Genomic DNA, 18,385 nt, shown 5'->3' with positions numbered 1-18,385 from the left:
CCTCCCAACTGCAGAACTCCCTAGCCCAACTGGACCCCCCTGAAGTGATCAAAGGCCAAAGTGAAAGTGAGCCGAGCCATGAAACTCCAGCCTGGGGAAGCAGAAGGATGCGCTGATGCCGGATAAGGAAGGATCACTGCTCACCAGCTGGGTGCCCCGGGCATCCCCCTCCCCCACTCCTGTGCATTACCTCCATGCAGGAGTCCCCAGCCCTGTCTGGAGAGAACAGCAGCTGGTAGTGGGCACAGCTCCAGACCTGTTCTGTCCTGGAGCAGATTGAGGGGCTCACTGGAGACTTCTCTCCTCCTCTGGCCTGATCTCTGGACCAGTCCTCTGCCCAGTTTCACAAGTTCCTGGGAACCTGAACTAGTTGGTTGATGGATGGGATGAGCTGGGACCTGGGACAAGCGAGTGTCAATGGGAAGCAGGTGGAGGTTCCTGGGGCAAGGGGCTCTGAGAGCAGTGAGGACCCTTAGGGAATTAGGATGGGAGGGAACAAGGCATCATGAGATAATGACCACTGGCATCTGTGCCACCCAGTGTGCCCACTCCCAGTCCTAACCTTGGGCAAGCCACTCAACCTTGAGCCTTCTTTTTGGCATCTGTAAAATGGGGATAATAATAGTAACCATCAGCCTGGCAAATAGAGGGATTAAATGTAATATATGCAAAGTGTCTGGTAATCGGTCAGCCTTCAATTAATGGCCGCTATGACTATTGTCATTGAGTTTAGAGAGAAGGAGACAGAGGACCTTACTGAGCACAGGAGAGATTTGAGTAGGAAGGTCAGAGTACCACACCCAGTGGCTGGAGGAGGGGATGAGGGCAGGAAGAAGAAGGGAAAGAGGAGGTGCTGGAAGATGGCAGAGATAAATATATGTCATGATCTTGCACCATCTGGGTCACTGCTGCACCCCAGGATGATGATGACTCAGCTGTAAAGAGAAGTCCCCACCCAGAGACTGGTCCCACAGGCTGTGTATGGCACAGGCCCACGGGCACAGCGAGCCCATGCCAGGTAGACCATGGAGCAATGCCCAGGGTCACGCTTCTGCCCCAGGGCTCAGGCACACACCCCCCCTCTTAACACCCCAGCCTTGGATGAGGACCCAAGAGCCAGCCAGCTGGCTCCCCTGAGTCAGAGAAGGCCCAGAAGGGTAGAGAAATTTGCTAGGGACACACAGCGAGGTCCGAGAGAGATTGAAGGTCACAAGATTCCAAAGTAATAGAGTTGAGAACGCAGAGCCTGCCTATCACAACAGGTGCCCAGTCTACTCCTGGCACACAGCGTGAGCCTCAAAACTTTGTTATCCACTCAAGATCAGTAGCTGTGTGTATGTGTGTGTGTGTGTGTGTGTGTGTTTTGTGTGTGTTGTGTGTGTGTGTTTGTGTGTGTGTGTATGTGTGTGTGTGTGTGTGTGTGTGTGGTTTCTTGAGACAAGGTTTCTCTCTGCACTTTTAGCTGTCCTGGAACTCACTCTATAGACCTGGCTGGCCTCAAACTCACAGTGATCTGCCTGCCTCTGCTTCCTGAGTGCTGGGATTAAAGGTGTGCGCCACCACCACCTGGCAAGACAGATAGTTCTATGGGCCCCAGCGGGCCCCATTGTGCTCAGAGGAGCTTCCCAGAGGTTCCTGACGAGCAGAGTTGAGGGTGTATCCTTGCAAGTTTCACTCTATGGAGTGACAAATAGGCCCGTTTGTCCACACACCCTAGGACTCACCTCAGCCCTGAGCCTTCCAGACAAACTCCCCTCCTCTTTGACTTCACACTCTGTGAACCCCCCAAATCGGAAACTCTTGGCCTCTTCCAAGCAGCCCATGCTGGCTCAGTATGCTCTCTAAGCCACTGGTCTCCACCCAACACCCTGGGTTAGCAGCCTTGCTTCTAGAGGCTTCTTCTTCCCCTCCCCCAATCTCCCTTAGCCTTTTTCTCCTGTGGAGTGTATAATGTGCTCACGTGTAGGTATCACCTTGTATGTTCCCCCTGGGATTTATCACCATGTGCCATGAGCGAGGCTGGAAGTTTCCAGAGAGCAATGCCCATGTAGTATTATCAACGATCTCCCCCCCCCACAACCGCACCACCCCCGCCAACACAGAGGGCAGAACTCTGACCACAGAAGATTTCAGCACACCCTTGGAATCTCACACGAGAGGGCACCTAGGCAGCCTCGCTGTAGGCAGAGACCCATATAGGAGGGCAATAACCCATATTCTAGAAAGTCTTTGCTCTGGAACAGTATGCTCAGGAGGTCCTTCTCTGTCTCCTGGGATCCACAAGATGCTTTTGTATGTAGACATCTACATTGCCTGCCCTGCTCTGAGCACCATGGGCCAGGCCCACCACAGCGTGGGAATCCACACACCACCACCTTCTGGGCATGGTTCTGAAGGCCTTTCCCAATCGAGCTCACTGTTTTTTGTACAAGAAATAAACACATGTTAATGAAAGGTGACAACGACGACGACGACGCTAAGTACAGACACTGTGCGCCTACTATATGAGGTCATCTGCATATATTGTTACCTCATCCAGCTCTAACCTGAGTGACGTGTTCATCCTGAGTTTAAGGAGCATGACAAAAAGGTCAAATGTCTTAGGATGCCTGAGACTTGGATCCAGGTGCCCACAGAAGCGACCTCTCCTTCCAGGCAGCCGGCCACAGTCTGGCCAGCTGCTGAGGGTGTTATGACCTCTGACCTTTGAGGATGTAGTCTCCCTTCTTGGCAGCTCTGTCCCTGAGGTCCCTGGACCGACACCCGTGAATGCTCCACCTGAACTGGTCATGGAAGCCCACTCCTGTAATCCCAGCCCTGGGGAGGCAGAGCCAGGAGGATCTCTGTGAGTTTGAGGCCAGCCTGGGCTACAGAGTGAGTTCCAGGACAGGCTCAAAAGCTACACAGAGGGCTGGAGAGATGGCTCAGCAGTTAAGAGCACTGGCTGCTCTTCCAGAGGACCAGAGTTAATTCCCAGCACCGACATGGCAGCTCATACCTGACTGTAACACCAGTTCCAGAGGATCCAACACCCTCACACAGACATACATGCAGGCAAAACACCAATGCTTGTAAAATAAAAAATAAAATTAAAAAGCTACACAGAGAAACCCTGTCTCGAAAAAAAAAAAAAAAAAAAAAAAAAAAGAGTTCAAGATCATCCTCAGCCACACAGTCAGTATGAGGCCAGCCTGGGCTAATATGAGACTCTGTCTCAAACAGGTGAGGGGTGGGTAAATGGCTAAAAAGTGTTTGCTGCACAAGCCTGGCAACCTGAATTCAAATCCTGGGAACTCTGCAGAAGCTGGACACTAGAGTGCATGTCTGAACCTCCAGCATTCTTGTGATCAGATGGGAAGCAGGGACAGAAGAATCCTCCAGAAGCTAGCAGGCTGGTTGGCCTGGAGTACGAAGCTACACTGGTTAGTCTTTATTGTCAACTTGGAGTCACTTGGGAAGAGGAAACTTCAACTGAAGAGTTTCCCATATCAGATTGGCCTGTGGCCACTTCTGTGAGAGAACGTCTTGACTTATGATTGTTGGGGAAGGGTCCAGCTCACTGTGGGTGGCACCATCCCCAGGCAGGGGGTCTGGATTGTAAAAGAAAGCTAACTGGGGGATGAGCCAGATAACCAGCCAGTGCGAAGTACTTTGTGAATTCTACTTCGATTCCTACTCAAGTTCACTGACTTCTCTCAGTGATGGGCTGTGACCTGAAAGGTATTAACTGAAAATGATCCAGTTCCACAGCGTTTTATCACAGCTGCAGGAAGCACACTAGAACAGCAGCAAAGAGAGACCCTGCCTCCACAGCAAAGGTGGAGGGCTGGCAGAGGCCCAGCACACCATCTCAAGCCCAGAACTCTCAGGGTAGAAGAAAACTCCCAAAAGTTGTTCTCTGACCTGGAAAGATGTCATTGTATATATACACCTGAACTCACACATATCACACACACACACACACACACACACACACACACACACACACACACAGGCATGCACGCACACACACTTGCCCTCTCACACACACGTTACTAAAATTTTAAAAATGAAAAAGGTCACCACTGCATCATTCACTCATTCAGCTCCTTCACTGATTCCTTTGCTGAGCACTCACTATGCTGAGTACTGTCCTCTAATATCGTCCAGGTGTCCCTAAGTCCCGGTGACCCCAGAGAGACGGAGTCTGGGGCAGGGAAAGAGGGGGCTCTCCATGGTACAGTGCGTTTCCAGTCCCTCTGATCAGTCATGCTTCTTAATTCAATAAGGTGAGAAGGATCATAATTTGATCATATTTGTTTTGCACCAGTGCAAAAACAGAAAATGAAGGCTGCACAGCCGCGCCGATTTACTTCATCCGACCTTGATTAAAAGAAAATTAATTGTCGCATCTCTCAGGATATCACAGGCAGCAGCCAATGGCTCTCCAGGACACCACAAAGAGAGGGAAAGGAGGCATCACCCTTTTCTCTAGCCACTTGCAGTCGGGGACCAGGGAGCCGGGACTGGGGGGCTCGCTGCAGATTGATGAGGCCAGCGGCAGTTAGGAAAGGGGCAGGACACCTGAGATCACCTTCCCTCTCTCACTAGCTCTGGACTGCATCCCACCCTCACCTGCTGCCCAGAGAGGACTCTGAGCATTGGTACTCCATCCCAGAGCCCTCCAATGAAGCTCCCCCAAACCCTTGGGGCTCCCTCTTCCTCAAGACTGGCAGGTGTCCCACAGAGGAACCTCAAGAAGATGACTCTCAAAGAATCAGGACCCCTTCCAGCTGCGTCCCCACGCTGTCAACCCAGCCCGGCTCTTGAGAGAAATAGGGAAGGAGGGAGCTTGGCGCTGCCCGGGGTGAGCCGGGGCGGGGTGTCACTGGGGAGAGAGCTCATGAAAAGTTAATGCCCCCTTGCAGGTTGTTGATTTTTGTTTGTTTTTCTCTTTTTGCCAGAAGAGAAGCCTCTTTCATTAGCCCAGACTGTCATTACCCGGCATTAAATTTTCATAGAGCGGGGCGGGAGGCCGGGCAAGGGGAGGCAGGCAGGGGGGCAGCCGGGGCTCTGGGCGGGCCTGTGGGGCTGAGCCCAGCTCCCCGGGGCCCCTGCCTGCACACTGCTTGTCTGAATGTAATATCTACTTTCCTCCATCACTCAGTGTGGCTTTTGATCTTCCAAATGCTCTTTGGGGTGCCTTCTTCTGTTACCCCCATTTTACAGTCAAGAAATTGAGGCTGAGTGATAGTCTGTGACTGCACCCCTCCCCCTACCAGGGCTGAGACAGTGAGTGAAGGAGGGGACAAAGTCCCACCCACCCCCATTCCGGTAAACAGTCCCAAACAAGCAGGCAGAGATTCAGAGTACAGTTGGGGTGCTTAACCCTGGGAGAGTAGCCGGAACCTGGAACCCCCAGTCGCCCCCGGAGGCTGGTAGGCATCTCCTCTCAGCCAGGCTATGGTCCACACGCTTGCAGGCCGGAGACCCGCCAGGCAGGTGTCAAGGCCGTCACAATGGTGCACCTGGTGTGGGCACCAGGCCTGCCCATTCAGCAGGGAACAATCACAGCTAGGCTGCCACTGGCACAGAGGCCTCCAGGGGCTGTGGACTGATGGGCAGAGAGCAGATGGGCCTCCGGTGTCAGGTTTCCAGCCTAGGGTGGGGAGCAGGATTTCTGGAGGGGCAGGGGAAACAGGCAGGCTCCTCCCAGGCCCGTGGCCCCTCCCTTCCCCGCCTCTGGTCCCTGAGCAGGTGGGCAGACTGACTGCTTACCACCCCCTAGAGCAGCCCAGAGGGGACACAGGGCCCGGCTGGGCCTGGGCTTGGTTGGGGGAGGTGCCTGTGGACTTCTCAGCCGGGGAATCCTAAGAGGGCTGGACTCCAGCCACCCCGCATTCCAGCTACTCACAGGATCTTTTTCTGTCAATGCCCCCATGCTCCGCGGTAGTAGTGGGGCAGGTATGTCAAAAGAGCTGAGAAAAAAGGTCAGTCCTTGAAGAGACTGAAGATGCCGGGCAGAGGGGCCGACAGGTGGGTGGTACCGAGCCCAGCCTCATGGGTGGCTGTCAGGACTAGAGTAAAGGCAGGTCACACTGAGCTTAGGGTGTGCACGCTGAGCATAGGGTGTGCACGCCGAGCATAGGGTGTGCACACTGAGCATAGGGTGTGCACACTGCGTGCACACTGCCTACATGCCATGCATGTGGGCTTCCAGAAGCCTCTAGAAATACCACTTACACATGCGATTACAGTGGCCAGGGAAGCCATGTGTGCAGCTCCTGCCCCTACGTTCAGGGAGCCAAATACAGTGTACCCCATTATCTGTGCCTTCTGGGGGGCTACTGGGTGTCTAGTTTCTTCAATGTGACTATAGTTTATCCTTCACCCAACACTCCACAGAAAGCCAGACGGAGACGGTGGGGGAGGGCCCCCCCCACCAGTGTGTGCTCAGCCCAGCTCTATCCTAGTAACACTGAACTTGGCCTCAAGGCAAAGGATCTGTGGGGACAGAAATGGAGACCTAGGGAAGGATGGGGAGAGAATCCCAGCCTCTTGTGTTAAAGAAGGGAAACTGAGGCCCGGAGAAGGCTGTGCCATCCCTGACCAAAGTGTTTGCATCTGTGCAGTCGGGGTGGGGCGCAGATGAGTATAGCGTGCCAATCACTGCCTGTCAGGGGCAGGGGTGGTGGTGAAGTCTTGGCGTCCATGCCCTCTACCACCAAGGCCTAAGCGGGCAGTCAGAGAGATCATGTGGGAAGTCTGTATGGAAACTGACGCCCAGCCCCACCACCCCCCGCCAGAGCCCTGATGGAGAACAGTGCTCAGGTGTGAGGGAGCCCAGAGTAGGCATGGAGGCCTTTGGTAGCATGGAACCTTGTCAGTGACAGCTGGGTGCAGAGATGGTTGGGAGGACTGTGGGGTCAAGAGACACTGGAAAGGGTGGCTGCTCACTTACATGCCACTGTCACAGTTTCATTTTGGGGTGGTGAGATATCATGCAGCCTTGGACACATGGGTCAATCCCCCCCATGAGATCTGGGTTCAAACTCAAGCTCTGCCTCTTCCTAGAGCACAACCCCAGGCATTTGGATGACTGCCCCATGCCTGAGTTCAGTCATCTATAAATAGGAAAAATAACGTCCAGAGAGGCCTGACTTCATGAGGTTGGTAGGAGGACTTAGTAAGACTATACAGAAAGGTTCTCCACCTGGCCTGGGCATAGGGTCCAAGGTCATTGTGTGAGCAAATACAGTTATTAGTGTGTGGTGAATCTCACACAGGGTATCTCACCTGCAGGAAGGGTCACAGGAGACAGTCGGGGCTCGAAGAGTTTTTAGAGATAACGTAGAGGAGGCAAGATTTGAACTCAGGTCCACCTCATTCCTGAGCTCTTTGAAACCTCTGCCACACACTGGAGGAGACAGCAATAGCATAGCTAGGCAGTTCTCAGGCCCCTCCAGCGTGCTACAGGCTCCAAGGACCTCCCTGCTGGTGGGCTGGCCGTCTGATTGTGGCCAGCTTACCCTGCTGTGGGTGAGACCAGACGGCAGATAAGGGAGGGGTAAGGGAATTCCCGCTCCCAGCCTGACTGGGTCCCCTCCCTTACTTCCCCAGCACAGCGTGGCAGTGTGATGTGCTCATTCTAGGAACAAAGGCAAGCCGGGCACATCCCCGCTCCCTGGCGATGTTGATTATCTAACTCACTACCCCTCAATTACTGCTTCCTGAGGGAGGCATTATCCCAGAGTACCTCCTGCCTAGCCTGGAGGCTGGCAAGGCTGCTGTGGTGGGCCCCCCTCCGTCAGGAAAGCCCACAGTGAACTAGGCCAGGATCTGACCACAGTCCCCTGGGGCAGCCTTCAGGAAGAGGGCTTTCTCCGGGACACTAAGCCTGACCTCTTGCCTCTCCTAAGGACCTGGATGAGACACAAGTACACAGGCTCTTCCACAGTCGGGGATAAGTGTTCACAGGCATGTTTTGTGTGGGGGTGTACAAAGTGATATGTGTAAGGGTGAAAATGTATATGAATGAATGTGCAAGTATGAGGATATGGATGCATATATGTGTGTAAGAATGAGTGTGCACCATGCTGTGTGTACAATAAGTCTCCAAGCACATGCAAAGGTAGGGAATGCAAACAATTGTGTAAATGACTGTGCAGGTAACGGATAGGTGTGTGATCATTCCTGTATGAATGAGTGTGTGTCAGGCTGAACATGAGTGTGAGAGAGAGTGGCTCACTGTGAGTGTATCCAAAGCTAGCTGAGGCTGGGGCAGGTGAAGGAGGACTCCCTCCCTCCCTCCCTCCCAAGCACGAAAGCCTGCAGGGACTGGTAGTTCATAGAGGGCTTGGGGATGGGAAATGACCTGGCAGAGCAGGACTCAAAGCTCCCCTCCTTCCTGTCAAAGGGAAGAAGAGATCACCAGGGCAGGTGGTCCCTGCTGGTTGCAGATGCAAAAAGACTCAGTGCTGATTTGCATCTTTCATTTGCATACATTTCCATAGGGCCTACTGATTGGTTACTTGAAAGCCTCCCAAGATTAGTTATTTCAAAGCCTCCCAAACCCTGTCTGTTTGCAATGGCTTTGCCTGGAAAAAATAAAAAAAAATAAGAAGTTCATGATTGGGCTCTGCCTTAACTGAAGGCTGAGGCTAGCTCCCAAGGGCTGAGTCTAAGCCACTGGGAAGAAGGCCCTTCGATACTGCCTCCTGGTACAGAACAAATAAATTCCATGGTCTCTCACCTGGCCTCAAGAAGGTGCTGGTTGTCTTCTGCCAATTATGAACATGGTGTGAGGAGAAGACAGAGCAGATAGATGCCAGCTGCCCAGCCTTCTCACATGTCCAGGCTGTGGGTACCCAGCACTTCTGTGAAGCAGCCTGGACCCCTAGGCCAGTGGCCCACCCTGAAGGTGATCAAGGAAACTGAGTAGCTGCAAGTCTGCCCACAGTTGCCTGCTCGCTCTCTCCCAACCATCTCTGCACCCAGCTGTCACCACTGACAAGGTTCCAGAGGCTTGATCCCCCCTCCTTACCTCAGGGCTAGACACTGGCTATACATCTTGGGATATACAGATCTTTGTCAGGTCTTTGAGTCCCCAGCCACCTAAAGGAAAGGCCTCAAGGTCCCACAGAGGAAAAAAGCCTGAGGTTCCCAGCAGAAAGGTTTGGGGGAGTGCGGGGGGGGGGGGGGGGGGGGGCCGGGCGGGGGCGGCGCACACGTGTGTGTGTGTGTGTGTGTGTGTGTGTGTGTGTGTGTGTGTGTATGCCTGTGCGTGCATGCCTGTGCACAACAGTCTGAGGTGCATTCATTTTGTGAAATGCATGCCAGTTTCTAGGACACAAAGAAAGACACTTTTAGCATAGAACAACATGGATCAACAGGCCTGTGCCCAGGTGTGCATTGGTGTGTCGTAAGCACATTCACAAGGCCGAAGGAAAGCCATTTTTAAGGTGAAAATCCTAAATGCCTACTTTGCGTTTGCCTGGCCTTTAATGACTCATTTTCTCCCATAGTGAGAAGTGACCACAGCCGGACAATGACAAGGTCTTTGAATTTTGCTTTGCCAGGAAAAACACATACACAGATGAATTAGGTGTGTCTGTGTGGCATTGTTATAAATGCATATGTACACACATACTCAGGCTCATGGACTGCAAAGCTGCCTGTACTAACACCCAAGGTTGCTGTGATCATATTGGGGCACAAGTGTGTCTACATGTACTGCGTGCCAGGTGATTATGCGTGGCTGATGTTTGAGTTGTGAGCAGCATGCAAAACGAAGCCCAACACTGCACTGAGAGAGCACTTGGCATGTCAGCACTATCAGGCCATGGATCTGTGTGCACCCAGGACTGTCTGCACATGAGTGAGCACATGAGGCGTGTGTGACCGTGTGCAGTAGGTATGTGGACAGCCTAGAGTGTGTTTGCATATCAGAAGTTGGGGGGGATGTTTAGTAATTAAATCCCTTTTCATGCTTTGCACCTGTCTCCTTCTGAAAGCCGAGAGAACAGACGTCAAACGGGACAAGGGCTGGATTGAATACAGCCAATTCTGAAATATTTATTAGCTTGTGACTCCACTCAATGGAGGAGAAGGAAAGCCAGCTAATCCACCCAGCAGCGCTCACAGCAGGGACATTTCTCAGCAGGCACTTCTTAGATTTCAATGACTGCTCACTCTGTCCAAAAAATGGGAGAATTTTCATCTGGGCCCACGTGGGGTTCCCCAGAATGATGGCGCAGAGAACAAACCTGAGCACCTCTGGCCCCCATCCCCCACTCCTGGGGCCACACATGTCTCTCCTCCTTGGACAAAGACTGAAGGGTGAGTGTGTAGTTAAGGGGGCCTGTACCAGATATTGTCCTGTGTTCTGGGCACTGGATGCAACTCTTTCTGTGTATTCTGGCCCCAAGGCTCACACAAAGCTGAGGAAGAGCTGGAGAGATAGCTCAGAACTGAGTTCAATCCCCCAGAACCCACAAGATGGAAAGAAGAATTTGCAAGTTGTCCTCTAACCTCCACACATGTGCATGCACATAGATCTACACCCAAAATAAATGAAATGTAGTTATATATTTTTTAAAGTGAGGAGGTAGATACTATGTGTTATCCCACTTAATAGATTAGGGAACTGGGTTTTTAGAACACAGTGGTTCTCAACCTTCTTAGTGTTGCCACCCTTTAATACAGTTCCTCATGTGGTGTTGTGGTCACCCCAACCATAAATTATTTTCGTTGCTACTTCATAACTAATTTTGCTACAGTTACAAGTTGTAATGTAAATATCCACTCTTTCTGATGGTCTTAGGTGACCCCTGTGATAGGGTTGTTCGACCACCGAAGGGGTCACGACCCATAGATTGAGAACCACTGATTTAATAAAACAAGAAACTGAGAACAACGACGGAGGTCGTTTGGTTCAAAGTCAAAGGCCTCAGGCTGTCAAGTGCTTGGTGGTGGAAACAGAATTTCACTGGGACCAAAATGTGCATCTCTCACATCCAGATTCTCAACCACCGCTCCGTAAGCGGGCTCTGGAGGACCTCCTTCATGTAGCTTTCAGACATTTGGCTACACTGTGTCCAAATGTCCGTTTCTTCAGATTTCTTCTCTTTGGAGTCCATTTAAGCTTCCTATTTTCAACAAAACAGGGGTGAAGGGGCCACTTTCCTCCTGCCTTAGAGTTTCCTTCCTTTCTTTTTTTTTTTTTCTCTCTTTTTAAATTTGGGAGGGCATTCTGAGTTTATGTTTGGGCATTCTTGTACATGTATACGCATGCACATGGAAGACTGAGGTCAGTCTTGGGTATTATTCCTCAGTCACCATCCCATTTTGCTTTTCTGAGGCTGGTCTCTCACTGGAACCTGGGCCTCACCAATTGCACTAGACTTGCTGGCCAATGAGCTCCAGGGATCCACCCGTCTCTGCCTCCCCCGGGCTGGATGACCGGCTGGTTTTGTTTTTGTTTGGTTGGTTTTGGTTTGGTTTTTTGTTACTGTGGTTGTTTTTGAGACAGGGTCTTACTATCTCTGACTGTCCTGGAACTCACTATGTATTCCAGGCTGGCCTCGAACTCCCAGAGAGCTGCCTGCCTCTGCCTCTCCAGGGCTGGGACCACAGGTGTGCCACTCGGCCTGGCTACACCACTTTTTAAAGTAGCACTGGGGACTGAACTCGGGTTGTCACGCTTGCACAGCAAGAGCTTCACTAAGATATCTTCCCCTAGTTGCTGCTCCTGCGGCTTCCTCCTCTTCCTCCTTCTCCTCTCTCTTCCTCCTCCTCTTCTTCCTCCTCCTCTTCCTCTTCCTCCTCCTCCTTTTCCTCCTCCTCCTCTTCTTCCTCCTCCTTTTCGTTCTCCTCCTCTTCTTCCTCCTCCTTCTCTTCCTCCTCCTCCCCTCCTCCTCTTCCTCCTCCTTTTCCTCTTCCTGCCCTTCCTCCTCTTCCTCTTCCTCCCCTCCTTCTTTTTCTCCTCCTCCTCTTCTCCTTTTCCTCCTCCTCCCCTTCCTCCTCTTCCTCTTCCTCCCCCTCCTTTTTCTCCTCCTCCTCCTCTTCCTCCCCTCCTCCTCCTGGTGTTTTTCAAGCAGAAAGTCCTGTTAGCCAGGCTGGCCTCCAAACTTACTATTTCTTTAAATATGTTTTCTACCCCACCTTTCCATCTAGAATTCCAATTATGCATGTGGGAGACCCCTGAAGCTGTCTTGTGGGTTGCTGGAACCCTGGTACATTTTATGGGCTGTTGTTGTTGTTGTTGATATTTTGGGGAAGGTGGTACTGGTGCCTGTGTGGTTGGTACCTTTGCCTGTGTGTGCTCATATGGAGGTCAGGGAAGGACTTGGTGTATCCTCCCATCACTCTCTGCCTTGATGTCTTGAGACAGCCAGCGCCTCTCACCAAACCAGAGCTTGTTGGGGGTTTTGACAAGCCTGGCTGGCCAGTGAACTCCTGGGATCCCCCTCTTTCCACCTCTGACATTGGATTACAGACATGCACAGCCAAGCCTGGCTTCTTAGAAAGATTTCTTTTTATTATATTATTTTTTAATTTTGTATGTGTGTGTGTCTCTCTCTGTGTGTCTGTGTCTGTGTGTGTGTGTGTCTGTGTCTGTGTGTCTGTGTCTGTGCGTATGTATCTGTGTGTCTCTGTGTGTATGTGTCCTTGTGTGTGTGTGTCTGTGTATCTCAGTTTGTGTGTCTGTGTGTGTATATCTGTGTGTCTGTGTGTGTATCTCTGTATGTGCATGTGTGTGTATGTGTCTGTGTGTGTGTGTGTGTGTGTGTGTGTGTGTGTGTGCGTGAGACTCTGTGTCTGTACATAAGAAGTGCAGAAGAATTGTGAGCCATTCAGCATGACTGCTGGAAACCACACTGCAGTAAATGCTCTGGCAGCTGACCCATCTCCAGGCCCAGGGTTCTGGGGATTCAAACCCAGGTCTTCGTGCTTCCGAGAGTGGGTGCTCTTGCCTCCTGAGCCATGGCTCCAGCCCTTTGTCTTTCAGCATGTTTTAGTTTCTTTTAGTCACTGTGGTTTTAAGGTTTCTGATATTTCCTTCTGTGCTGTTAACCAGTTGCTAATCCATCCAGTATGCATGTCATTTCAAATGTTGACTCCATACATCCCCTGAAATCTTAATTGGTTCTTTTTTATTTCAGTGCTGGAGAGGGAAGCCAGATTGTACACATGCTAGACACATTCTCCACCTCAGAGCAGCAGATCCAGGCCCTGTTGTTATTGTTTTAAATTAATGAATCGAAATGTGTATTGTATGGGTGTAGATGTTTGTGCATACACACGTGGAAACCAGAGGTCAACATCACGTGTCTTTCTCAATCACTCTCCACCTTAATTTTTTGAGACAGGTTTTTATGAACCTGGAGCTCAGATTCAGTCAGAGAGCTAAGTAGCATCAAGGGCCCTGCCGTCTCCACCCCCAGCACTAGGGTTACAGGGTCACACCACCACAACTGTCCATTTACATGGTGCCGAGGGACCACACTTAGACTCTCATGCTTGGGCAACTAACATTTTATTTACTGAGCTAATCTCTCCAGCCCTAGTCTTGGTATTTAACACACACACGCAGTTGTGTGGTGGGGTAGAGGTCATGTGTGCATGCAAGTTTGTATGTGTATGTGGGTTTATATGCATACGTAGGTATGTGGAGTCCAAAGGCTGATGTTGGGTGTCTTACCATTTCTATCTCTTTCGCCCTGTCATTAACTTCCTCCATCCTCCTGAATATGAAGGGCGTGATGCTGGTGTCCTTGTCTGCTAACGCTACCATTTGTGACATTTCTGGGTCTTTCTCTATTGATTGGTTTTCCTCCTAGATATGGGTCATGTTTACCTCCTTTGCTTGCCTGGTGACTTTTATTGGATTTAGGACATTTCTTTAAAAATAAACTTTTCATTTTGGGACAATTTTAATTTACAGAAAAGTTTCAAAAATAGTACAGATAATTCCCACACATCCATTACGGTGTTCCCCACTGCACCTATCACACGTCACTACACATTTGTCAAACCCCAGAAACTGACACTGACATGTCACTGCAAACTTGGGAGATTAACTAGTTTTTCCATTCATTTCCTCTTCCTCTCCCCAGATCTAATGTGGAGCATCACATTGTGTTTAGCTGTCACAGCTGCCCAGTGTCCCCTGCTCTGTGACAATGTCTCAGGCTCTTCTCATTGCTCATGACTGTGCTGGTTTCTATTGTCAACACAAGCTAGAGTCCCCTGGGAAGAGAAAATCTCAATGGAGGAGTTACCAAGGTCACATTGACCTGTGGGTCATGTTTGTGTGGCATTGTCTTGATTATTAATTGTTGCAGGAGAGCCCAGCCCACTGTGGGCAGCACTATCCCTAGGCAGGTGGTCTCAGGTTGTATAAGAAAGCTAGCTAGGGAGGGTGTTGGGTGCACACCTTTAATCCCAGCACCAGGGAGGCTGAAGCAGATGGAGCTCTATGAATTCGAGACCAGCTTGGTCTGTATAGTAAGTTCAAGGTCAGCCAGAGATACACAGAGAAACCCTATATCAAAGAAAAAGAGAAAAAGAAAAGCTAAGCATGATCCAGAGAACAAGCCAGCAAACAGTGTGCCTTCAGGTTCCTGCCTAGAGTTTTTCCCGACTTCCCTCATTGACACATTCCGACTTGGAAGTGTAAACCAAATAAACCCTCCTCCCCAAGCTGCTTTTGGCTCGTGTGTTTTATCAGAAAGGAAACTAGACCCATGACCTTGACATTCTTGAGGAGTCTTAGCCAGACATCGTAGAGAATGTTCCCGGTCTGGGTTTGGCTGCTTCTGTCTCATGATCAGATTGGATCACAAAGGTGACTGTCCTTCCTCACTGCATCATACACTGTTTCGGTGGCATCACCAGTGACATGGGCCCGAGGCTCGGTCCTGTGTTTCTCCATCAGCAATAGCAGAGTCGCTGTGTCCCTCCTCTTTGGAAGCAGGTCAAAGAGTGCAGCTCACACTCAGGGTTGCAGACTGAACTCCACCTCTTCTGGGGTGTCGCTACATGTATTGCTAAAAATCATTTTGGAAGAAAAATTCACCTCTTTTCCTCTATGTAGCCCACTGTGTCATCTACGGGTTTGTGTTTGTTTATTTTTGCACTTTGCATTAGGTCCCGTCTGAGGATCTAACCCGGCGCACCACATTGAGCCTGGCACAGTGGCACATGCCTAGAATCCTAGGTATATAGCCTAGGCTGACCTTGAACTCCTGATTCTGCACCTCCACCTTCCAAGTGCTAGGATTCCAGGCATGTGTCCATCACCATGTTTGGTTTATGTAGTGTTAGGAACGGAACCCAGGGTCTCGTGTGTGTGAGGCATTCTATCCAGCTACAAGCCCAGTCCCTCAGTCAAAATTTAAAACTGCACTGTTGGATGCTGGATTTGGTTGCAATCTTCTGAATATTTCTGATTTTGTTTCCATGTGTGGCTATGTCATTTGCGACAGATTCGCTCTTGCCAAGACTTGTGTTGAAACTCTGCTGGCGTTAGTTCATGGTGGCATCAGTCTGAGAATCATCCAGGCAGTGACCTAGAGAGCTTTGTCCCATGCCCCCATGTAGTAGGGGTCCTTTCCTGTCTAGCTATATGAGGGAAAAGCCTGTAGTCTAGTATCTGAAGGACTTCGCTTCATAGTAATCCCGGGACTGGGGAGATGGAGATGGGCGGATCCCTGGGACCTGCCGGCCAGCCTCGCCTACCTGGTGAGCTCCAGGACAATGAGAGAACCTATCTTGAAAGACACAGGCAGAGGAAGACTGAGAAATGACACCCAAGGTTGTCCTCTGGCCTCTAGGTATGAAAGCACACACACACACACCACACATATACACATGCACATACACACACATATATATACATACAGACACATAGACACATACACACACACAGTAGTGGCTCATACACATACAGACACAGATACATGTATACACATACATACACAGACACACACACATGCACACATACACACACACACACATACAAGCTCACATATACACATGCTTATAAACACATATACACTCACACACACACACACACACACACACACACACATACAGACACACGTACACACAAAACTAAAGAAGATGCAAGAATGAACTACTTCATGTTACAGTTAGTGACAGGCTTCTTTACTGCTTCTCCTGAACCTGCCACCTGCCAGAGGAAGGTCCTTGAGAACAGGGATTTCCTGTCCTAAGCCCTGAAAACCACTTGACACAAAAAGGGTGACTAGCAAGGGATAGATAGGTAGATAGATAGATAGATAGATAGATAGATAGATAGATAGATAGATAGATGATAGATAGATTGATAGATAGATAGATAGATAGATAGAAAGAAAGAAGATAGATAGATATAGATAGATGATAGATACACAAATACACACATACACATACATACATACACACACACACACACACACACATATATATGTTATATTACATTATACATATATATGTTTGTGTGTGTGTATACTACATGGTACTTGGCTGACCATGTAAGTTCCTGAGTGACGGTGACTTTGGTAGAGCTTGGTTTAGATCTCCACCATTACCTCCCGCCTTTGGGTCTAAGTTCCACGTTGGTTGACAGAGGGTGTCCTTTGGCCCTTATTGTGGGCTGTTTGGTGGACAGTGCTGGGCCCAGTGACCAGCCCCAGTGGGCCAAGGCTGGAAGGCAGCAGAGATACTTCAGAGTTCTGAGCTCAGTGGAGCACGCAGCCAGAATGTAGCATGGCCATTACTATTATTTTGTCCTGTTGCCCTCAAAATTGTTCTGAGCCTCAGACACTCACAGGTATGAGAGTACTCTGCTCCTTGTGGGTCTCCAGAAAAGGTGATAAGGTGTGTGTGTGTGTGTGCATGCACCTGTGCATATGTATGTGTGTGCACATGTGCGTGCGTGTGTGTGTGTGTGTGTGTGTGTGTGTGTGTGTGTGTGTGTGTGTGTGCTGGCCCCCAACCTTGGTTATTTTTGAGACAAGTTCTCCCACTGGCCTAGGGATCTGTATTACATTAGAAATGCTGGTCTGCAAGACCCAGGAATCCTCCTGTCTCTGTCTCCCCAACACTGAGTTTTCAAGAGGGCACCACCACACCAGGCTCCAGGAATTGAACTCAGGTCCTCACACTGCACAGCAAGCATTTTACTGATGGAGCTACTCTCCTGCCTCTGCGGACCCTATTTTAATGGTATCACTAATAATGCTGCATATTTGTATTGAACCCAAGGACACACACACACCCCCCACATTCTACCTCTGAACTACATTCTTAACCTGGACTTGTATTTTTATCCCCATTCTTCTTAAGGGGTGAAAGAGAATGGCCACACTGATCAACATCTCTCCAGAGATGGAAGACTCTAATCTAATCCCCCAGCTGTAGAGGTGCAGTTTTTCATTCCAGAGTGCCTACAGTCCCTGAAGGGCCTACTGAGACTCCGCGGCCTGCTGGCCAAAATGTAGCCCATACCTCCAGTCTTGCTGTGTCAAATTCAAGAGAGAGCCCTGTTGCATGTTTTGTGTTCTCACAAATACAGCTTGCCTGGAGGTCAGAGGGCAGAGCTAGCCACTAGTTAACCATAGAGGCCAGGCTGTGGTGGCACACACCTTTAATCCCAGCATGTGGGAGAAGGAAGCAGGAAGATCAGGAGTTCAAGGCCACCCTGGGCTACAGGAGATTGAAACAGTCTAAAAGAGAAACAGAGCTGGCCGGCGGTGGTGTATGCCCTTAATCCCAGCACTAGGGAGGTGGAGACAGGAATATATGGCCGGTGGAGACAGGATCTCAGCTCCCCATTCGGTCTGAGGATACGTAGAGGTAAGAAGTTTCTAGTGGCTGCTGCTCTGCTTCTCTGATCTTTCAGCTTTCACCCCCAATATCTGACTCCAGATTTTTATTGTAAAGACTAATTAGGATCACGCTTCAGGCCCCAGCCCACGAGGGAGAGACAAGCCAAGTGTGAGTGTGGCCAATGTCGTCTGTTGCTATTGAATTCGGGGTCCAGCTGCTGGCCACCTCTGGGACAAACAGTTGAAGCTTTACAAGGGTCTTAATCAGGTTTGGAGAGATGCCTCAGTGGTTAAGAGCACTGGTTGTTCTTCCAGAGGACTCAGGTTCAGTTCCCAGCGCCCACTTGGCAGTTCACAACCATCTGTAGTTCTAGTTCCAAAGGATCTGACGCCCTCTTCCATCCTCTGCGGGCACTGTACACACTGTACACAGACATACATGAAGGCAAAGTACTCATACGCCAAAATAAAACTTGTTTAATGTTTTAAAAGAAGGAGGACTTTATCCCCAGTAGCCACAAGGCTGCTACCTTTCCAAAGTCAAATCCCCGCTCTTGCCACCCTAAACTGGC

Source organism: Peromyscus eremicus, chromosome 2 (genome assembly GCF_949786415.1).
Source record: "Peromyscus eremicus chromosome 2, PerEre_H2_v1, whole genome shotgun sequence".
In the NCBI taxonomy this organism is placed as follows: domain Eukaryota; kingdom Metazoa; phylum Chordata; class Mammalia; order Rodentia; family Cricetidae; genus Peromyscus; species Peromyscus eremicus.
Note: the sequence above shows the minus strand (reverse complement) of the source record.